This window comes from Thalassophryne amazonica, chromosome 12, assembly GCF_902500255.1.
Source record: "Thalassophryne amazonica chromosome 12, fThaAma1.1, whole genome shotgun sequence".
Classification (NCBI taxonomy): domain Eukaryota; kingdom Metazoa; phylum Chordata; class Actinopteri; order Batrachoidiformes; family Batrachoididae; genus Thalassophryne; species Thalassophryne amazonica.
The window spans coordinates 98,908,542-98,930,592 of NC_047114.1; the positions used below are offsets into that span (position 1 = coordinate 98,908,542).

A 22,051-nucleotide genomic window follows, 5' to 3' on the forward strand; every position below is an offset into this window, starting at 1 on the left:
GAGCTCCCAGTTGGAACAACTTCTGTCGAGGTTCGACTCACAGGCCAGCCCGGACCCGGTTAAAGGTAAAACCAGCTGAATGGAGCTGTCGGTTGCCATCTTGCTCCTCCCTCCAGGCATTCACCGCAACAGGTGTTCCAACACACTTCCCCAGGGCGCAAGGCGGCACGCTCCCTTCTGAGGCTAAAGCAGGGCACTCGTCAGGTGGCTGTTAACTTTGGCATCCTCGCCACCAAGAGTGAATGGAACCCAGATGTGTTCTTCCAAGGGCTGTCCACTGATGTCCGGATCAACTCATTTCCACGGATCTCCCAGAAGACCTTGATGAGCTGATTGCCCTGGCCATCCCGATGGACTGGCGCCTGGCGGAACGGCCCCACCGAGAGACTTGCCTCCTGCCACCATACTCCACCACACAAACTCATCAGTTCTCCTTGTCTTGTTGCTCCGAAGCTGACCCTGCTCTCTCCAGCTTCGAAGAACCCATGCAGTTAGGCCGTACATGGCTGTCCTTGGAGGACCGACACCGCAGATGGGAGGACGGACTCTGTTTTTATTGTGAATAGTCAGGTCATATGATTTCTGGTTGTCCGGTCAGGGGTAACGCTGGTAATTCTCAGTCATCTGTGCGGGTGAGTCGAAGCTCGATTTCTTCCTCGGCCTCCCAGAATATTATTACTGCTAAACTAAAACCTGATCTGTTCTCTGTTTCTGTGTCCGCTTTTGTGGATTGTGGTTGATGCCAATTTAATAGCCCAAAAAGGCAACATGGACCTTCCATCTCCACCCTGTGGGATCACCACCCGCAGGGAGAACCGCTGGTGTCGGGTGCGCTGTTCTTTGGGTGGTAGTGAAAGTCGGGGGCCTTGACAGACCACACCCGGCTGGCAGGGGCTACCTCTGGGAGTGTGGAACGTCACCTCGCTGTGGGGGAAGGAGCTGGAGCTTGTGCGGGAGGTGGAGCAATACCAGTTACATCTGGTGGGCGCTGCCTCATGCACAGCCTTGGCTCTGGAACCACTGTCCTTGATAGGGGTTGGACCTTATTCTTCTCTGAAGTTGCTACGTTGGAGTTTACTCCAGTAGACGAGAGGGTTGCCTCCCTGCGTCTTCAGGTGGCAGGGGGAAAAACTCTGACTGTTGTTTGTGTGTATGCACCGAACAGCATTTTGGAGAATTCGTTCTTCTTGGAGTCCCTGGGTGGAGTCCTGTATGGGGCTCCGGTGGGGGACTCCATTGTTCTGCTGGGGGACTTCAACGCACATGTGGGCAATGACAGAGACACCTGGAGAGGTGTGATTGGGAGGAACGACGTCCCTGATCTAAACCCGAATGGTCGTTTGTTATTGGACTTCTGTGCTAGTCACGGACTGTCCATAATGAACACCATGTTTGAACATAAGGATGCTCATAAGTGTACATGGTACCGGAGCACCCTAGGCCGAAGATCAGTGATCAATTTTTTGATCGTATCATCTGATTTGAGGCCGCGTGTTCTGGACACTCGGTTGAAGAGAGCTAGGGCATAGCTGTCAACTGATCACCATGTGATGGTGACTTGGATCAGAGGGTGGGAAGGACTTTGGACCGACCTGGTAAGCCCAAACGGATAGTGCGGGTGAACTGGGAACATCTGGAGGAGCCCACTGTTCGACAGATCTTCAACTCACACCTCCGGCAGAGCTTCTCTAATGTGAACGCAGGACCTTTGTGGCCAGGACAGCGGTGGGATCGAACCCAGATGGCTCGCACTAAGACCATTCCTCTACCAGGTCAGCCAAAGGGGAATTCCCTGTTAGCCAAGCTAGCGGGAACGTCTTTTCAATCAGGACCCGGGACCTTCATCCTGCTACATATCTCCCCACCATTTTTGACTTAGTCCCAAAGTCACAGGTGCATTTAAGCATGTTCTGTGACTACCCACATCCTGTTCGTGACACCAGATTGTGACCACAGGACCTTTGTGGCAGGGACAGCAGTGGGATCGAACCCGGACGGCGTGCACTAAAGACTATTCCTCTACCAGGTTAGCCAAAGGGGAATTCCCCATTAGCCACGCTAGTGGGAACATCTTTTCAATCAGGACCCGGGACCTTCATCCCGCTACACTAGAATCCCTGTGGAGGTTGGGGGCATTAAACCAGAATGGGCAATGTACAAGCTTCCACTGCTGAAGCTGTAGCCTGAAGGTCTTAGGTGCCTCAAGGGGCGGCAACCCTCGAACACTGTCAGTGGTCAGGGAAGCCGTCCGACTGAAGAAGGAGTCCTTCTGGGATATGTTATCTCGGAGGACTCCAGATGCAGTTGAAAGGTACCGTCAGGCCCGAAGGGCAGCAGCCTGTGCTGTGGGGGAGGCAAAGTAGCGGGTGTGGGAGGAGTTGGGAGCAACCATGGAGAAGGAATTTCGGTCGGCACTAAGATGCTTCTGGTGGACCGTGAGGCACCTCAGGAGGGGAAAATGGGGAACCATCCGAGCTGTCTACAGTATGGATGGGACTCTGTTGACCTCAACTGAGGATGTAATCTGGCGCTGGAAGGAACACTTTGAGGAACTCCTGAAATGAGACCGGAGCGCCCTCTATAGTAGGGGCAGAGCTGGAAGTTGATGGAGGATTTTCATCAGTTTCCCTGGTGGAAGTCACTGAGGTAGTCAAAGAACTCCGCAGTGGCAAGGCCCCGGGGGTTGATGAGATCTGTCCAGAAATACTGGGCTCTGGATAATGCTCTGGGTGTGGAGGGATTGTCTTGGATGAGACGTCTCTTCAACATTGCGTTGAGGTCTGGGACAGTAACTACACTCAACAAAAATATAAACGCAACACTTTTGGTTTTGCTCCCATTTTGTATGAGATGAACTCAAAGATCTAAAACTTTTTCCACATACACAATATCACCATTTCCCTCAAATATTGTTCACAAACCAGTCTAAATCTGTGATAGTGAGCACTTCTCCTTTGCTGAGATAATCCATCCCACCTCACAGGTGTGCCATATCAAGATGCTGAATAGACACCATGAGTAGTGCACAGGTGTGCCTTAGACTGCCCACAATAAAGATCCTGGAGGTTGCCTGGGAGTATGCCCACCCAGTCTACATGTGTTTTGTGGACTTGGAGAAGGCGTATGATCGGGTACCCCAGGAGATGCTGTTAGAGGTGCTGTGGGAGTATGGAGTGAGGGGGTCCCTTCTCGGGGCCATCCAGTCTCTGTACTCACACAGCGAGAGCTGTGTTTGGGTGCTCGGCAGTAAGTCGGACTCATTTCCGGTGGAGGTTGGCCTCCGCCAGGGCTGTGCCTTGTCACCAATCCTGTTTGTGATATTCATGGACAGGATATCGAGACATAGTCGGGGGAGGAGGGTTAACGGTTTGGTGGGCTCAGGGTCTCATCACTGCTTTTTGCAGATGATGTGGTCCTGTTGGCTTCATCGGCCGGTGACCTCCAACACTTCGCAACCGAGTGTGAAGCGGCTGGGATGTGTATCAGCACCTCTAAATCTGAGGCCATGGTTTTCAGCAGGAAACCGATGGATTGCCTACTCCGTGTAGGGAATACAGCCTTGCCCCAAGTGAAGGAGTTCATGTACCTCGGGGTCTTGTTCACGAGTGAGGGGACGATGGCTCGTGAGATTGGCCGGAGAATCGGTGCAGCATGGGCGGTATTGCACTCGCTTTACTGTACTGTTGTGACGAAAAGTGAGCTGACCCAAAAGGCGAAGCTCTCGATCTACTAGTCAATCTTTGTTCTACTCTCACCTATGGTCATGAGAGGTGGGTCATGACCGAAAGAACTCGATCGCGGGTACAAGCGGACGAAATGGGCTTCCTCAGGAGAGTGGCTGGTGTCTCCCTTAGAGATAGGGTGAGAAGTTCGGTCATCTGTGGGGAGCTCGGAGTAGAGTCGCTGCTCCTTCATGTTGAAAGGAGCTAGCTGAGGTTGTTCGGGCATCTGGTAAGGATGCCTTCTGGGTGCCTCCCTTCGGGAGGTGTACCAGGCACGTCCATCTGGGAGGAGACCCTGGGGAAGACACAGGACTAGGTGGAGAGATTATATCTCCACACTGGCCTGTGAACGCCTCAGGATCCCCTAGAGGTGGTCAGTGTGGCACCGGAAATTGCACTCGCTTTACTGTACTGTTGTGACGAAAGGGGAGCTGACCCAACAGGCGAAGCTCTTGATCTGCTGGTCAATCTTTGTTCTACTGTCACCTATGGTCATGAGAGGTGGGTCATGACCGAAAGAACTCGATTGCGGGTACAAGCGGACGAAATGGGCTTCCTCAGGACAGTGGCTGGTGTCTCCCTTAGAGATAGGGTGAGAAGTTCGGTCATCTGTGGGGAGCTCGGAGTAGAGTCGCTGCTCCTTCACGTTGAAAGGAGCTAGCTGAGGTTGTTCGGGCATCTGGTAAGGATGCCTTCTGGGCGCCTCCCTAGGGAGGTGTACCAGGCACGTCCATCTGGGAGGAGACCCTGGGGAAGACGCAAGACTAGGTGGAGAGATTATATCTCCACACTGGCCTGTGAACGCCTCGGGATCCCCTAGTGGTGGTCAGTGTGGCACCGGAAAGGGAAGTCTGGGGGTCCCCTGCTGGAGCTGTTGTCCCTGCGACCCGAACCCGGAAAAGCGGTTGAAGATTAGTGTGAGTGCCAATTTAATATTATCTTCTCTTGCCAGGTCCCTGCACCTTAGATTTTTCTGCCTCTCGTGACCTCTGGTGGTAAAGGCTGTGGATGATCATGAACTGGGACAAATTACTCACCACATTCAGACAGTCCACTTAACTGTCACTGACAACCATGTAGAGTCAATCAGCTTCTTTGTGTTAGACCAAATGTGTTAGACCATGTGTCCAGTGTCTGTCTGGACACTGGACACATCCAAGTCTCGGCTGTCGTCTGTTGTGATTGTTTTTTGTTATGACTGTCTTTCTGTGCTTATGGGGTTTTTTTGCTCTCCAGTGGTGCTGCGTGAGTTCAACACAGCAGCAATGGAGGTTTTTCTTTTCCCAATTCTTTTCTTGTGTGTGCTTTTATGTGTGTTCATGTACCGGACCGGCTTATGTGTGTTGTTGTTTAAGTGTGTCATGAGGCCGGTCATGGTTTGCTCAGCCCTGCTCGTGACCTAGGGCAGGGATATAGATCTGGAGCTGGGCGACCTCTGCTCCTAACTGGCAATTAGGATGGGTAAAAATGCAGTAAACACATTTCATTGTGCAGGGAACATGTTCCTTATGTGCATATGACAATAAACTCCTTTTGAATCCTTGAAATGACTCATTCCGTTATTCTGGGGCACCCCTGGCTGCAACAGCACAGTCCCAATTTCAACTGGGCCAACGGGAACATAAATGCGTGGGGGCTTTCTTGCTCCAAGAATTGTCTGATCAAGATCTGTTCTCCTCCGTCAAATGCTATTCCTGATCTTGCGGGGGTACCATACTGTTATATGACTTAGCACCAGTGTTCAGTAAAGCTAAGGCTGAGTCGTTGCCTCCTCATTGCATTTACGATTGCGCAAACAATCTGTTGCCAGGGGCAAGTTCGCCTCGGGGAAAGCTGTTTTCTCTCTCGGCTCCTGAACGCACCGCCATGCAACAATAGATCCAAGAGCCGCTCGACACGGGTTTGATTTGTCCCTTGTCATTGCCCGCAGGGGCGGGGTTCCTTCTTTGTTGAAAAGAAGGATGTCTCTTCGGCTATGTATTGATTACCGAGGATTAAATTTCAGTGAAGAATTGTTATCCCTTGCCTTTGATCTTGTCAGCTTTTTAATTATTAAAAGGTGCCAAGATTTTTACAAAATTAGATCTCTGCAATGCTTACCACTTGGTTAGAATCAAACAAGGAGATGAGTGGAAGACGGCGTTTAACAAACTAACCGGGCATTACGAATATCTGGTGATGCCTTCTGGGCTCACCAACGCACCGGCCGTCTTCAAAATCTGGTTAATGATGTCTTACGTGAGTTTTTGAATAAGTTTGTTTTCGTTTATTTAGGTGACATTCTGATTTTTCTCTCCTGATTTTGAGATCCATACTCAGCATGTGCATACGGTCCTGCAAACCCTGTTGCACAATGATTTGTATGTAAAGGCAGAAAAGTGAATTCCACAGACCACCCGTATCTTTTCTGGGGTTTGTCATCTCGGAAGGGAAGATTCAAATGGACCCAGGTAAAGTGGCGGCAGTGCGCGAATGGGCCGTGTCTAGCAATCGTAAAGAGGTTCAGAGGTTTCTGGGGTTTGCAACCTTTTTCTGCAAGTTCATCTGAAATTTCAGTACTGTCGGTGCTCCACTGTATTAACGTGACCGTGTCCCTACGGGCGTTCAAGTGGACACCAGAGTGTGATGAGGTTTTCAAGGTCCTAAAGCAACGCTTTACTGCAGACCCGTGCTACTTCTTCCTGACCCCTTGGCAGTTTGTGGTTGAGGTTGATACTGCCGATGTTGATATGGGGGCAATCTTGTCTCAAATGAATCCCTCTGACAAAAGGCTACATCCATGTGCTTTTCTGTCCCGCAAGTTGTCTCCTGCAGAGCGCAATTACTGCATCAGCGACCGCAAACTGCTAGCGGTCAAAGTGGCGTCATTGGCTTAAGGGGGCACAAATGCCATTTGTTTATTGACCATAAGAATTTAGCATATCTATGAACAGCTAAGCGCCTTAACGCCCGTCAGGCCCGTTGGGCTATATTTTTCAGTCGCTTTGATTTCATCATCTCCTACTGACCTGTACAAAGAACAGAAAACCTGACGGTTTATCGAGACAATATGATGGCCTTGATGCCCTGTCCGATCCCAGCAATATTCTTCCACCTTCTTGTTTTATCTCCGCCATCACCTGGGAAATAGAATTCCTGGTAAAAGCTGCTCTAGGGAATAAATGGGTGATTCTTTAACTACGGGCACTATTGGCCTTGTAAATGTAATTTCCACCACTCCATTGCCTTACAATATAAAGCGCCTTGGGGCAACTGTTTGTTGTGATTTGGCGCTATATACATGTGCTCTGATGTCACTGTTTATCTCCATAGAAACTACCCAAACAATCTTTCATACAAACTGTTTAAAGGGACATTACAGTGTTGTGGTGGAAATTACGGCAATAGTGTGGGACAACTACATTTTGTTTAAAAAAATCACAACAGTTGTATGACATTGAATACCCCAATTATGTTTTGATTATTTTACTGATATTTTATTCAGAGATATTTTAAAACATTAGAAAAAAACGTTTCTTTACCATTCATTTTTATCATTGAAGATCAAAAGTCTGGGTGTGGGACAAGCACAAAACGGCAATATTTGCATATAATGATGCTGAAAAAAGTGAAAAAGTCATCATAGACTACTAGAACAAATTTCTTAACACAGTTTCATTGTAAAGATAACTATAAAAGTGTGAAATTTCCCCTTTTTTCTGTTTTTCATACAATATGATCAAAGGACATAAGTGCCTGTAGTCTAAGAATCACCCAAATGCGTATCTGCTGAATGCCCACTGTTCAAGTTGTTCTTTCTGGCTTCTTTCAGGGGGAGGTGATTAATTGGGGTCACAGTAGCCGTTTTGCTTGCCATCCGGTATTTTAAAAAAAAACTGTTGTACAACATTTCTGTTGTACAACATTTCAGAAATGTGGACATGTATTAATGTGGAACTTACCTTCCTGCACCCCCTGCAGCAGGCCCCCATTCTTCCCAAGCTGGCAGACGGCATGACTCCAGTTGCAGCGGCTACCACACACTCACATCGCCTCAATTTGGAAAACGGACTGTTTCAAGTTTAGTGCACATAAACAATGTCAAATGTATATGTGTTGTCTTAATTCTGATGTGTGCCATTATTACAGTAAACAAGTAATAATTGCGGATTAATTGCTGTTTGTCTGTGGAATGTGAGTGTGGCAATCTCGTTGTAATGACAATGATAATAAAGCTATCCATCCATCCATCCATCCATCCATCCATCCATCCATCCATCCATCCATCCAGTAGTGTTCAGAATAATAGTAGTGCTATGTGACTAAAAAGATTAATCCAGGTTTTGAGTATATTTCTTATTGTTACATGGGAAACAAGGTACCAGTAGATTCAGTAGATTCTCACAAATCCAACAAGGCCAAGCATTCATGATATGCACACTCTTAAGGCTATGAAATTGGGCTATTAGTAAAAAGTAGAAAAGGGGGTGTTCACAATAATAGTAGTGTGGCATTCAGTCAGTGAGTTTGTCAATTTTGTGGAACAAACAGGTGTGACTCAGGTGTCCCCTATTTAAGGATGAAGCCAGCACCTGTTGAACATGCTTTTCTCTTTGAAAGCCTGAGGAAAATGGGATGTTCAAGACATTGTTCAGAAGAACAGCGTAGTTTGATTAAAAAGTTGATTGGAGAGGGGAAAACTTATACGCAGGTGCAAAAAATTATAGGCTGTTCATCTACAATGATCTCCAATGCTTTAAAATGGACAAAAAAAAAAAACAGACGCGTGGAAGAAAACGGAAAACAACCATCAAAATGGATAGAAGAATAACCAGAATGGCAAAGGCTCACCCATTGATCAGCTCCAGGATGATCAAAGACAGTCTGGAGTTACCTGTAAGTGCTGTGACAGTTAGAAGACGCCTGTGTGAAGCTAATTTATTTGCAAGAATCCCCCGCAAAGTCCCTCTGTTAAATAAAAGACATGTGCAGAAGAGGTTACAATTTGCCAAAGAACACATCAACTGGCCTAAAGAGAAATGGAGGAATATTTTGTGGACTGATGAGAGTAAAATTGTTCTTTTTGGGTCCAAGGGCCGCAGACAGTTTGTGAGACGACCCCCAAACTCTGAATTCAAGCCACAGTTCACAGTGAAGACAGTGAAGCATGGTGGTGCAAGCATCATGATATGGGCATGTTTCTCCTACTATGGTGTTGGGCCTATATATCACATACCAGGTATCATGGACAGTGGTGTCAAAAGTACACACATTTGTTACTTAAGTAGAAGTATAGATACTGCAGTTTAAAAACACACTGGTAAAAGTTGAAGTATCAACTTGACCTCTTTACTCAAGTAAAAGTGAAAAAGTATGTGCTCCAAAACCTACTTAAAGTATAAAAGTACAAAGTAACCTTAAAAAAAAAGAAAAAAAAAAAGGTAGATGCCACTATATGAATTGAAAGCTTAATTTAAAAACTGATTCGTTCTACATGTGGCCCAAGACCCAAAACCCAAAATTACCCCCCAACACCACCTGCATGAAAATGTTTCAATTCTAGAAGCTCTGAAATGCAATCTGGGACTATTCCAGACAATAAACTGCAGTGAGTGCAGCATCCATTTAGTGAGAAAAAAAAAATACAACTTTCCTTATTCAGATTCATTCCAGTAGTATTCTGCTCTTACTAGGATGCAGCAGTTTTCTAGTTTGGCAGAAAGTTCTGGAGGAAATCACTGAAGAAATTAACACATTGAAAATACGGTTTGATCGAAACAAACTGTCATTAAACTTAAATAAAACAGGGATGAAAGGAGGTGTAAGAGTCACTAGGTGTTCACAGGAAACACTTATTTATTTCTGTATGTATGTTCATTGTTAGTTGCTTTTATATTTTATTTTCTGTTGTGTTTCTATTCAGGTTCTTTTTGTCTCTTTCTCTGAAATTGTATATAATAATTATCATTAGATTATTAATATATAAACAAAAATAAATTTAAGAAATATTACAATTTGAAAACAAATGCACCCGAACGTGAAGAGAGCTGGAACTGCTTCATGCTAACTTTTAACATTGAAAATGCCATAGACATGCTAACGCGTTAGCGTCGCTCCCGTTTTTAAGTTATAAAATACATCTATCAACTGTTTCAGAAGACCATAACAGGTCGGTTTAACATAGAAAAGGTAAATAATACTCACAGAAGTATGCTATTTAGCGGGGGAAAATTAAGCAAAAGAAAGAAAGAATAAACGAAACAATAGGTCGAAGCATTGCTTCAATCTGTGAACCACTGCTTCGATTGGTTCAAAATCCATTCCTTTATCTTTATCCTTTATCTGATATAGCAATTATGTTAAATATTTTTTTTTTTAAATTGACTTAAATATTCTTTAATGTTGTTAAAGTTTGCATACAGACTTCTGCTGTTGAAATGGATTATTGATCATTTGTTATCCGTTTTAATGATCCGATTAAACTGTTCATCTGTATAATAGCAACAACTGTTATTAATATTTGAGAAGAAATTATTGTCCGGGTCTATATCGTGCTCCAAGTCCAGTACATTGTGGTCTGTGTATTTAAATGTTCTCAGTTCTACTTTTCCATGATCAGCAATCCTTTGAGTTATATCCTTCTTGTCTCCAGATGTAGATGACGTAGTAGATGAATAGGTTCCTCTGGTCTGTGTCATGGTGTTGTGATGTGTTTGTGTCCTCATACCTTATTGGTTGTATTTGTCCAGTTCCTCGATGTTCCTGATTACCATAACCTTCACTTGTTCTGGTGTTCCATTCAATTTGATAAATGTTTTGCAGTTAGATGTCCATGTCTGTTGAATTTTTCCCTGCTTTTTTAAGAGACGAGCTTTCCTGGTGATGTCTGTGTTTCTTTTGGTCAGATGTTCATTGATGAATACGTTTGTTCCTTTGAGTTTCCGTCCCTGTTTTAACAATGCCATTTTATGTTTTCTGTTGACAAACCTCATTATAACTGCTCGCTTGTCTCCATCCTCTCTCCTGGGCAGGGGGTGGCACGCTTCAATGTTATTACAGTCCATTTGAATACATTTAGATTGCAGGAAGTCAGCCACCTGTTGTTCCACTGAGCTGGCCTCCTGCTCGCTGGCCTCCCCTCCGCTGTCTTCTGACACCGCCCGTGCGTAGGATCGAGGTTTAATATGAATTCCTGTAATAATAACGTCGTTCATCCTTGTGTACTGTTCCAACTCCGCAACACCGTTCTCCAGGTGCACCAGATGCCGGTCTTTCTCAGCATTCTGGATCCGGAGAGCCTTCACTTCTTCCACCAGCTCCATAATGGATTTCTGCTGCATTTTAACAACAGAGATTTCCTCAGACAAAAAGTCCAGGGACTTCTTGATATCGTCTCCCTCCTCCGCCGTCAGTGCCTTCTTCGGACCCATGGTCAGATAACTCCGCGCTGGCACCTCAGTAAAGCCGCGCCGGTGGATGTGCGCTGAAGCCAAGAGTAACAAGGCTGTTTGTTTTAAAAATGTAAGGAATAGAAAGTACAGATACTTGTGTGAAAATGTAATAAGTAGAAGTCAGAAGTAGGCAGAAAAATAAGTAATGGAGTAAAGTATAGATACCTAAAAAGTGTACTTAAGTACAGTACTTAAGTACTTACTTGACACCTCTGATCATGGATCAGTTTGGATATGTCAAAATACTTGAAGAGGTCATGTTGCCTTATGCTGAAGAGGACATGCCCTTGAAATGGGTTTTCAACAAGACAATGACCCCAAGCACACTAGTAAACCAGCAAAATCTTGGTTCCAAACCAACAAAATTAATGCCTCGCAGATATGAAGAACTCATGAAAAACTGTGGTTATACAACTAAATACTAGTTTAGTGATTCACAGGATTGCTAAAAAAGCAGTTTGAACATAATAGTTTTGAGTTTGTAGCGTCAACAGCAGATGCTACTATTATTGTGAACACCCCCTTTTCTACTTTTTTTTACTAATAGCCCAATTTCATAGCCTTAAGAGTGTGCATATCATGAATGCTTGGTCTTGTTGGATTTGTGAGAATCTACTGAATCTACTGGTACCTTGTTTCCCATGTAAGAATAAGAAATATACTCAAAACCTGGATTATTCTTTTTAGTCTTATAACACTAATATTATTCTGAACACTACTGTATGGTCGCAGATGTTACTGAGTTCGTGAATGCCTGTCAAACTTGCGCTATGCATAAGTCCTCAACAATGGTGGCACAGTTCCACTAATCTGCTAACCGCTAATTATTGAAGCTGTTTTCATTATCGGATTAGCTTTTCAGATAACTTTGAAAACCATCAGCGGACTAATTATCTTCCAATAAATTTTAGACCGCTAACAATTTTTTTGCGGTTAGCTGTAGCTTCTGATAAATTTTTGGGTGGTTTATTGGTTTAGCTTTATAAAAGATAACTTTTCAGTTAGCTGATTATCTGTTATCGAAGCTAACTTTTTGGTTAGTTGTACCCACCACTGGTCCTCAACGTGTCCACCAACTGGAACCTTATTACCTATGTCTATCCCTAAACAACGCTGGACTCACATCTCTGTAGACTTTGTCACTGGGCTTCCACCATCTAAGGGATACACAGTCATTCTGACTGTCGTCAATCAGTTATCCAAAATGTCATTTTGTGCTGTTGCTTAGGTTACCTTCTGCCAAGGAATTAGCTGAGATTTTGCTCATTCGTGTGTTTCGTCTCCATGGTTTCCTGCAGGATATTGTCTCTGACCGGGGTCCTCAGTTCATTGCTGGACTTTGGAACGGGTTCTGTCATCTCCTCGGGGCCACCTCCAGTCTCACATCGGGGTATCATCCACAAGGAAATAGTGAGACAGAACGCTTTAATCAGGAGTTGAGAAACAGGTTTATAATTCTGTGTTCTCAACATCTGTCAACCTGGTCATCTCAGTTATCATGGATTGAATTAGCATACAATAGCTTGCCTTCTGCCTCATCCAGTTTTTCCCCATTCCATGTCATCTTCGGTCATCAGCCCTCATTGTTCTCACCCAGGACTCTTCAGTCCCCGGTCCCATCTGTACTTAGTTTAGTCACTAGGTGCCAGTGAACCTGGGACCGGATTCAACAAGCCATTAGCTGATCTTCTGCATTATACAAGCTGGTGGGTGACCATAAGTGGTCCACCGCTCTGGCCTACACTGCAGGCCAAAAAGTGTGGTTGTCCACTCGGCATTTGCGACTCCAAGGGGTTCCGCGTAACTGTGCTCTCAGATTTGTTGGTCCCTTTCCCGTGTCTAAGGTCATCAATCACATCTGTCTGTCTTCAGTTGCCTATTCGGTCGATGCCTATGGATACACAGAGATGCATAATGTAGGAAATTGGTCTGAAATTGAAAAAAAAAAATTTGTCGAATAAGTAACTGATAACTGAATAAGTGTCTGGACAGATATTCACAGTCTGATTCAGTCAGCCTGATTTGCATTTGTAACCCAATTTTTTTTTCAGTCAAAACCTGTATTAATTATCTCCTTGGACCAAAAGAATGCTGTGTTGACTTTTTTTTTTTTGCAGAATAAGTGTCTGAATAAATAACTGGTGGGTGATTTTCTCCTCAGGTGCTCCTGGGTGAATGTCCAGGGAGGAGCACGGGGCGGCTCGCTCCCCTCCAGACTTCCAGCTTTCACTCACACAAACCCACCGACCACTGAGGGACAAAGCGGGGCTCCAACCGGGCACATGCCAGTCTGGGTGCCCCGTGGCCCCTCTGGAGGAGTTTCATTCATCCAGGAAGATCAGATCTTCGGGGAAAATCCACACTTCGTGTGCGTGTAGAAGTGGTGTGTGATCACAGTGTCGGAGGAGGTTACAAATTGGCTGATTTTTTTTATTATGACTCGGGAATTCTCATGCTTGTCTTTACTGAGGGACTGGAAGTACGGAAGCCCATTTCATGGAAGTTATTAAAAAAGTATCTCATAATTATGAGACCAGGATGTCAGCGGACTATTTTTTTTAATCCAGTGAATCAATAACCTCATCCATAGTTTATGTTGATTTTTGTTCGACTGCTCCAAGTAGCGGCGTTTTGATTGGCTGATGTGTCTGAGCCAATCACTGTGCTGCTTGGACGGAGGTGACAGTCAGCTCGCTGACGTTCACTGTTCTTCTCCAACATTGAAAATTAATCTTTTATTCTTCTCATTTGTCCGAGTCCGTGGAGTGGTGCGTTTCAGCAGGTAACACACTTTATTTATACATGAGCCAAAATACGGTAATGGATGCTGAGGACTATGTTAGCAGGACGTTAGCAACGGGGTTAATTTGTAGCTGGTTAGCATAGCAGCTACACAGATCAACGTTAACTTTATTTCTGTTTTCTAAATGTATGATCTGTTTCTAGTATATTCATTGCAGTGGTTCATGGCCGTAACGTCGGCAACAAAATACGCTTTGAAGAAAACTTTAATGGAAGAAATATTTTTTTCTGAATGGACAACAGGAAGTGCGCGTTCACAGAGACGCGCGCGCCCCCCTGTGCGCCATCGCATTGGTTGGTGAGGCGCAAATACGGCCGCCATTTTGGAGCCGTCACGGGCACAGCGAAGGTTTGACTTATATTCTTGTTTATTTATTCTTTTCCTTTAATATTTTACGGTTTTGTATTACTATTATTGTGAAGCACTTTGGTCAGCTGCAGCTGTGTTTAAATGTTCTATATAAATGAACTTGAATTGTTTATTTTTATATTTTTTAATCTTTCTAATAATAACGTTTCTTTGTTCTTTTCTCTGTTCTGTAAAGTGTCTTTTAGCACTGTGCAAAGTGCTATATAAATATACGGAGTGGCTGGTCGCCCAACCGTTGGTTCAGTAAAGCATATACGCGCAACCACAACCGACCAATGAGCGCGCTTGTAAGTTCACTTCTGGTTTCGGGGGGTATATTTTCTTGCCGGTTGCGGGAGGGTTCGCAGCCCGCGGAGGAACTGTGATCTAAAGTGGTTCTGTTTGGCTTATCAAACCCAGGGAACTGTGTCAAACAAACACATTCTTACAGGCAACAAGCAGCATTTTGTTCATAAAAACTGTTTTGTCGTCTTTAACAGGCTTCCGTTCAAAATGCTTATGAAGATTGTCTGCTTTCGTCTGTTGCAGTGATTTTTTTTTTTTTTTTGCAGTAATTAAAGGCAGCGCCATTAAATGTCAAACATACGCCACTTTTCACTCCGCAATAGAGCCTTTAAAAAGTGGTGTGAAAAATATAGTTTAGATCTACAAAACGTGTCAATTACATGATCACAGTTTGGTGAATAAGATAAGACATTATATTTATTTGCCCAACGGTTGGGTGAATAGCCTTTACCATAAATATAATGCATTATTAGGAGTACGTACGACAGGAGCTGTTATTGAAGCTTTTACACTTTAGTACAACTTTTGAATTGTTAATTACACACAGCTGGTGCTATAGTGGATAAATCACCAAACTTTCACTTTGGAAACAAGTCAGAGCAGAACTAACTTATCATTGCCCGCGGCTATGTTGGAGACCACCTAAATGGGCTTGCAGCTATGTTGTAAGCCGCCACCAGGTCTGCGGCATCGTCGGAGGGCGCCAACAGGTTCGCGGCTATATCGGAGGCCGTAAAAAGGCTCACAGCATCGTCGGAGGCTGCCACCTGGCCCGCGGCGGCAGCTAGCTCTTACTAGCCCCGTAGCAGCTGCCTAGTGGACGGAGCTAGCCACCAACAAAATGCCACTCAAGCACAGAAACAGGATTATGTGTCTCTGACAGAGGTAAATGAATTGCTGCATCAACAGAAGGACACATTCTGCTCTGTTACAGCAGCAGCAGATTTTCAAAGAATTTGTTAAAGTTATCATGGACTCAATCAGCACCAGAGATGATGCTTTAACAAAAGAAATTCAAGATCTGAAAGCCAGCATTCAATAGATGGTTTTCATGTGACGTATCGGTCGTGATTTTGCGCCTCATGGCCATTGTGGATTACAACACGGTGGCGGCTGTGATACACTACGTGCATTTGGCGAACAATTGCAGAAGCTTCAACAATGGTCAACTTTTGTGCTGTTGTCGGTTGTTCAAACAGAGGTGAGTGATAAAAATGAAGCAGGTCGCTCATTTTACAGGTTACCAGCAGTTATTGTGCATCAAGCAGCGGAGTGTTACGAGCTTTCTAAGCAACGCAGAGAGACCTGGCTCAACAGATCTAAAGGAAGCTTTAATATGGCCAGAACCACGCAGACCGCTCAGAAATCCAAAGATGCCCGAAAGAGCGCTCCAGCTACCGTCGGTGTGAAGAAGCCTCACCGTTACAGGCCCAGCACCGTGACGCTGAGAGAGATCCGCTGCTACCAGAAATCCACAGATTTGCTGATCCGCAAGCTGCCCTTCCAGCACCTGGTGAGAGAAATCACTCAGGACTTCAAGACCGACCTTTCAGTGCTCGCTGTGATGCTCTGCAGGAGGCAAGCGAGGCTGACCTGGTTGGCAGCTCACGGATCAGCAGCTTGGTGGATTTTTGATAGCGGCAGATCTCTCTCAGCTCCACGGTGCGGGGCCTGTAACGGTGAGGCTTCTTCACACCTCCAGTAGTCAGAGCGCTCTTCTGGGTGGCTTTGGTAGGGAGCTGCTTCCTCTGAGCTTTTCCTCCGGTGGATTTACGGGTGGTCTGCTTGGTTCTGGCCATATTAAGCTTACGCTGTGAAAGTGACACTTCATTAAATTCGCTATCCGGTACAACATACAGATCCACTGAACCAACTGTTACACATCGATCACAATAAACAGCTTTATCTCGAGGGTTTACAGCCTCGTAAAAAGTTTTCATTCTCTCTATTTTCTGTCACATGCCAGGCGCGTAGTAATCCATGATGGAGACAGGAGCAAATCGGTCGTGTGATTGAAAACCCTCTATACACTCAGAACAGGGCTGTGAAAACTCAGTGGATCTGTGAAATTCTGCTGATTTCATCATGGGGGGTGTTAGTGTTTTACTCTGTAATTGTGATCGTCACTGAGTTTTTAAAATGTCTTTTGCAAAGTGATCTTTTTTTACGACATCGTGCAAGTTTTATAAGTCCGCGGACACTGATCTGTGTGTTACAGATACACATCAGTGTCCCCGAATCCGCAGAGTTTGGAGGAGAAAAATCCCTCTCTCAAAGCCTGGCTATTGCGACAGTTGTCATAAGGCAGGACTGGTTGGTTGCTGCAGCGACGCTGTGTGTGTCTCCTGCGTGAAGCTTTAGCTAAATGTAGCATGTGGACATCGCGAACCTTTAGAGCTCTAAAGTTTTTAAAAGAAGAATTGTGCAGCATGTCTGTGTCACGGACTGATGTCAGACAGAGAGAAGATGGCGAGAAAGACGGTTTGAAAAAGTCTGATAAGGACAAAAATCCGTGGAATTGTTGCTGGCTTCATCAACATACCTGAAAGATAAAAGAAACAGGAAAAGTGAACTGTGCCATCAGGAAACATGGTAAGAATTTTTGTCTCTCTGGAAACTAAACATTGTGCTGTTCAAACAAGATTTTAGAAAAGATTCTTTGACTTTTTTCATTAATCTAGACTTTCTTTGGAAAAAAGACTGTGGTTTTGAATGGATTTACATGAATTTACACAAGAATATGTGGCTTTTACTATAAGGTGTGTTATTGATACTTTACCACAATTTTCAAAATATTCTCCAAGCTTTAGCTGTGGTTTTTGAAATGCTTTAAGTCTTTTCAGTCTTCATGAATTTCATGTAGTTTAATTGTTCTGAGTTGATGCATAATTTGGTTAACATTTAAAAGGAAAATCATTCCAGGTACTACTTCCACGTCATATTCTGTTTCTGTTATTTCAACATGATCATTGATGGTTCAAATGAAAGGTTGAATACAGGGTCATTTAAATATGCAGTAATTTGGCGACTTTTTGTTCCAGGAGATGCTGAAAATGTATCATTAGATAAAAAAATTAATTTGGTTACTGGGATCCCACGGGGCTCAAGACCTGGAGGCCTATGCCCACCCAGATCCCCTGCAAATTTTCCTCTGATATCACAATTTTCATTTCACAGCCCTGTCAGAAGGATGTAGATGATCTTAAAATCAATCAAGTTAAACAGTCTGAACATCTCAAGATCACTGAAAATGAAATGATTAAAATGTGAGTCAACAGGTCGTCCTTGACAAACAGGATTACCTGGAACAGGGAGGGGCAACTGTAATGACAGAGAGGTCCACATTCTCCTCCCCCCCCAACACTACTGGGGGCCACACTGTAATTATGAATTTTCATCATACGCTGCTTCATGGGTGATTCTTAGACTACGGGCACTTATGTCCTTTGATCATATTGTATGAAAAACAGAAAAAAGGGGAAATTTCACACTTTTATAGTTATCTTTACAATGAAAGTGTGTTAAGAAATTTGTTCTAGTAGTCTATGATGACTTTTTCACCTTTTTTCAGCGTCATTATATGCAAATATTGCCATTTTGTGCTTGTCCCACACCCAGACTTTTGATCTTCAATGATAAAAATGAATGGTAAAGAAACATTTTTTTCTAATGTTTTAAAATATCTCTGAATAAAATATCAGTAAAATAATCAAAGCATAATTGGGGTATTCAATGTCATACAACTGTTGTGATTTTTTTTTTTTTAAACAAAATGTCGTTGTCCGACACTATTGCCGTAATTTCCACCACAACACTGTAATGTCCCTAAACAGTTTGTATGAAAGATTGTTTGGGTAGTTTCTATGGAGATAAACAGTGACATCAGAGCACATGTATATAGCGCCAAATCACAACAAACAGTTGCCCCAAGGCGCTTTATATTGCAAGGCAATGGTGTGGTGGAAATTACATTTACAAGGCCAATAGTGCCCGTAGTTAAAGAATCACCATCATATGAACATTTTTTTACATTTACAAAACAAAGTAACATATATTGTAGCAATTAACGTTTGTTGTACTTGTTTTCACAATTTTTAACATTCAAAATGCATGGATTTTTATTCTTCAAAAAAAAAATTGCAGTAACAAGAGTAAAGTGCAGAACTCTAACACAAAGTGCAGCAACTAACATTTCTGTTTGTAATGACTTAATTTGAACTATTTATACACGGCCCTCCTATTCCACATGACGTTTCAAGTAAGGTCCTGAAAACACCCTGCCTAACCTACACCAGGCTCAGCAACATTTGTCCTAATGAGATACCTGTGGCCTCCCCTGCTGCTGCTGCACAATATTCTGAATGACAGTATCAATTTTTGTGCTTCCAATTTTCATGAGCTGGAACAGAGTTTCATCTGTCAGCCCGTTTCTGTCTTTTGATTTCATGTGCTTCATTGTTGAAAAACTGCTCCCAAACATGTTGGCCATGGAAAGTGAAAAATCTCTAAGCAACGGGGACAGTTGCCTACCTGATGTATGATGCAGTGCAGTACGGGGCAGTCAACTCCACTCTGATGGAGGAGCTCCACAAATCCAGTGCATCTTCCCTGCATGGATGGTGTGCAGTCGGTCATAATGGCTGAAAGTTTGCTGAAGCCCCCATGTTCATTTCCTACAGTTTTTACTGCGTTGAATATATCTGTGCCCTTTGTGGTATCATGCAGAGACACCAGTTTCAGTAATTCCTCATACACTTCAAATGAACTGTCAATGGTTCTTGTGAAAACGAGGAGCTGGCTCACATCTGTCACATCTGTACTCATCCAGTGCCAGGGAGAAATATTTGCAGTCATTCATGATGTCCTTTAGTTTTTCCTCAACATGTCTTTGAATATTGAAAATTCTTCGTGTCACTGTGCAACGAGACAGAGACACTGTTTAAAAGTTTTTAGCCACGTTGCTAGCTCCAAAAGATTTAGCCATCTCTATTGCACAGTGCTTCACCATCTTGCTGTTGGACAGGGGTTTCTTTGCTTTAGCGAGCTCAGGGGTAATAGCATAAGACGCCTTGAGAGCTGACTCCTGTACAGTGGTGGTTTTGGTGAAGAGGCTCTTTTGCCTTTGAGGTCAGTGACTCTAGCGGCTCCAGTGTATTTTACGTATTTGTCTTTGCGTGGTGTTGTAGTGGCGACTTAAATTTGAAATCTTTCATGGCTGATTTTGTTTCAAGACACACTCAACACATTGGTTTGCCTTTGAACTCTGTGAAGAGGTAATCTGTTTCCCATCTTGCCTGAAAGATGGGGTTTTCCTGGTCAAGTTTACATTTTGGCACAGACGTCTCTGTTGCTCAAATGAATAGATTAGCATTAGCAACTTCCTGTGTTAAATGAAGGAGAGAGCAGCTACTTGCTTGGATAAAGGCCTCTTGCGCCTCTAGCAGTTAGAGGCAGAATTACACCTGTGGTCAAAAGCAGTGAACCCAGCAATTAAAAATTAGTTTTTAATTTGCGGGCCACACAAAGTGATGCTAAGAGCCACATGCGGCCCGCGGGCCACCAGTTGCCCATCCCTGATGAAGAAAGGTCAATCTAGATGAAATAACATCATCATTGAAGGCATCCCTGAATCCCCTGGTGAATCCTGGATGGATTCAGAGGAAAAAGACATTAAGCAAAAACTGCAGCTACAAAGGGAGATGGAGGTGGAGCGTGCACATCTCACAGGTAAAACAGGAGTCTGTTAGACCGCGATCTATTGTCATCAAATTCCTGCATTTCAAGGACAAAGCTGCAGTTTTACAGCGAGCAAAGAAGCTTAAAGGTACAAAGATATTTATTAATGAAGACTATACTGAAGCTGTACAATTAAAAAGAAAAGAACTAATGCCAAAACTGAAAGCTGCATGTGAAAGAGGTGATCTCGCTTATCTCAGACGTGATAAGCTTATCATCCATCCTCGTTCCAGCACTCCAAAGTAATCTCTCCCAAGTTAGGATGACATAAAAGCTTTTTTGTCATTTTTATCTTTGTACGACTGACACAATCACATCGCAACATGGATTACCAAAGAGGGGGTTCAGAATTGCACATATTAACATTAATAGTCTGAGGAACAAAATCTGTGAGGTCACTAATCTGTTGTGTAAATACAAACTACACGTACTTTCTGTTTCAGAAACTCATCTGGACTCTTCTGTTGATGACACTGAGCTATATATTGATGGCTACAATATTTACAGAAATGATAGAAACAGATTTGGTGGCGGAGTTGCTTTTTATATTCAAGGTCTCTTACCAACACAAATCAGAAATCTTCTTCTTTGTCTTTCTGCTGTTCTTGTTAGGGGTCGCCACAGCAGATCAATCGTTTCCATGTCACCCTGTCCTCTGTATCTTCCTCTGTCACACCAACCACCTGCATGTCCTCTCAGCACATCCATGAACCTCCTCTTTGGTCTCCTTCTTCTCCTCCTGCCTGGTGGATCCATCCTCAGCATCCTTCTCCCTATATACCCTGGGTCCCTCCTCTGCACATGTCCAGACCATCTCAATCTCGCCTCTCTGACTTTGTCTCCAAACTGTCCCACCTGAGCTGTCCCTCTGATATGTTCATTCCTAATCTTGTCCATTCTTGTCACTCTCAAAGAGAATCTCAACATCTTCAGCTCTGCCACCTCCAGCTCTGCCTCCTGTCTTTTTGTTAGTGCCACTGTCTCTAAACCATACAACATAGCTGGTCTCACTACTGTCTTGTAAACTTTCCCCTTCACTCTTGCTGATATTCTTCTGTCACAAATCACTCCTGCCACCTTTCTCCACCCACTCCACCCTGCCCGCACTCTTCTTCACCTCTCTACCACACTCTCCATTACTTTGAACAGTTGACCCCAAATATTTAAACTCATCTACTTTCACCACTTCTACTCCTTGTAACTGCACTATTCCACTGGGCTCCCTCTCATTCACACACATGTACTCAGTCTTGCTCCTACTGACTTTCATTCCCCTTCTCTCCAAAGCATATCTCCACTTCTCCAGACTAGACTCAACTTGCTCTCTACTCTCACTACAGATCACAATGTCATCTGCAAACATAGTCCATGGGGACTCCTGTCTGATTTCATCCGTCAACCTGTCCATCACCACTGCAAACAAGAAAGGACTCAGAGCTGATCCTTGGTGTAATCCCACCTCCACCTTGAATGAGTCTGTCATTCCGACTGCACATCTCACCGCTGTCACACTATTCTTGTACATGTCCTGCACTACCCTAACATACTTCTCTGCCACTCCAGACTTCTTCATACAATACCACAACTCTTCTCTTGGCACCCTATCATAAGCTTTTTCTAAGTCCACAAACACACAATGTAACTCTTTCTGTCCTTCTCTGTACTTTTCCAACAGTATTCTCAGAGCAAACATTGCATCTGTAGTG

General features: G+C 44.0%; 1 protein-coding gene and 1 long non-coding RNA gene across 4 annotated transcripts in view; one reads left to right on the plus strand and one right to left on the minus strand.

The window, feature by feature from the left end:
* Positions 1–13,768: 13,768 nt before the first annotated feature.
* The window catches only part of LOC117522185 (zinc finger protein OZF-like), a 58,272-nt gene continuing 49,989 nt past the window's right edge, over positions 13,769–22,051 (plus strand). For all 3 annotated transcript variants that reach the window (XM_034183589.1, XM_034183587.1, XM_034183588.1), the window contains exon 1: positions 13,769–13,934. The gene's annotated coding sequence lies outside the window, so the exon portion shown is untranslated. The remainder of the gene's footprint in view (positions 13,935–22,051) is intronic.
* LOC117522197 lies at positions 17,964–18,816 on the minus strand. The gene is made up of 2 exons (XR_004564166.1): positions 18,618–18,816; positions 17,964–18,016 (listed from the first exon to the last, which is right to left on the minus strand). It is a non-coding gene; the product is annotated as an uncharacterized LOC117522197 (long non-coding RNA).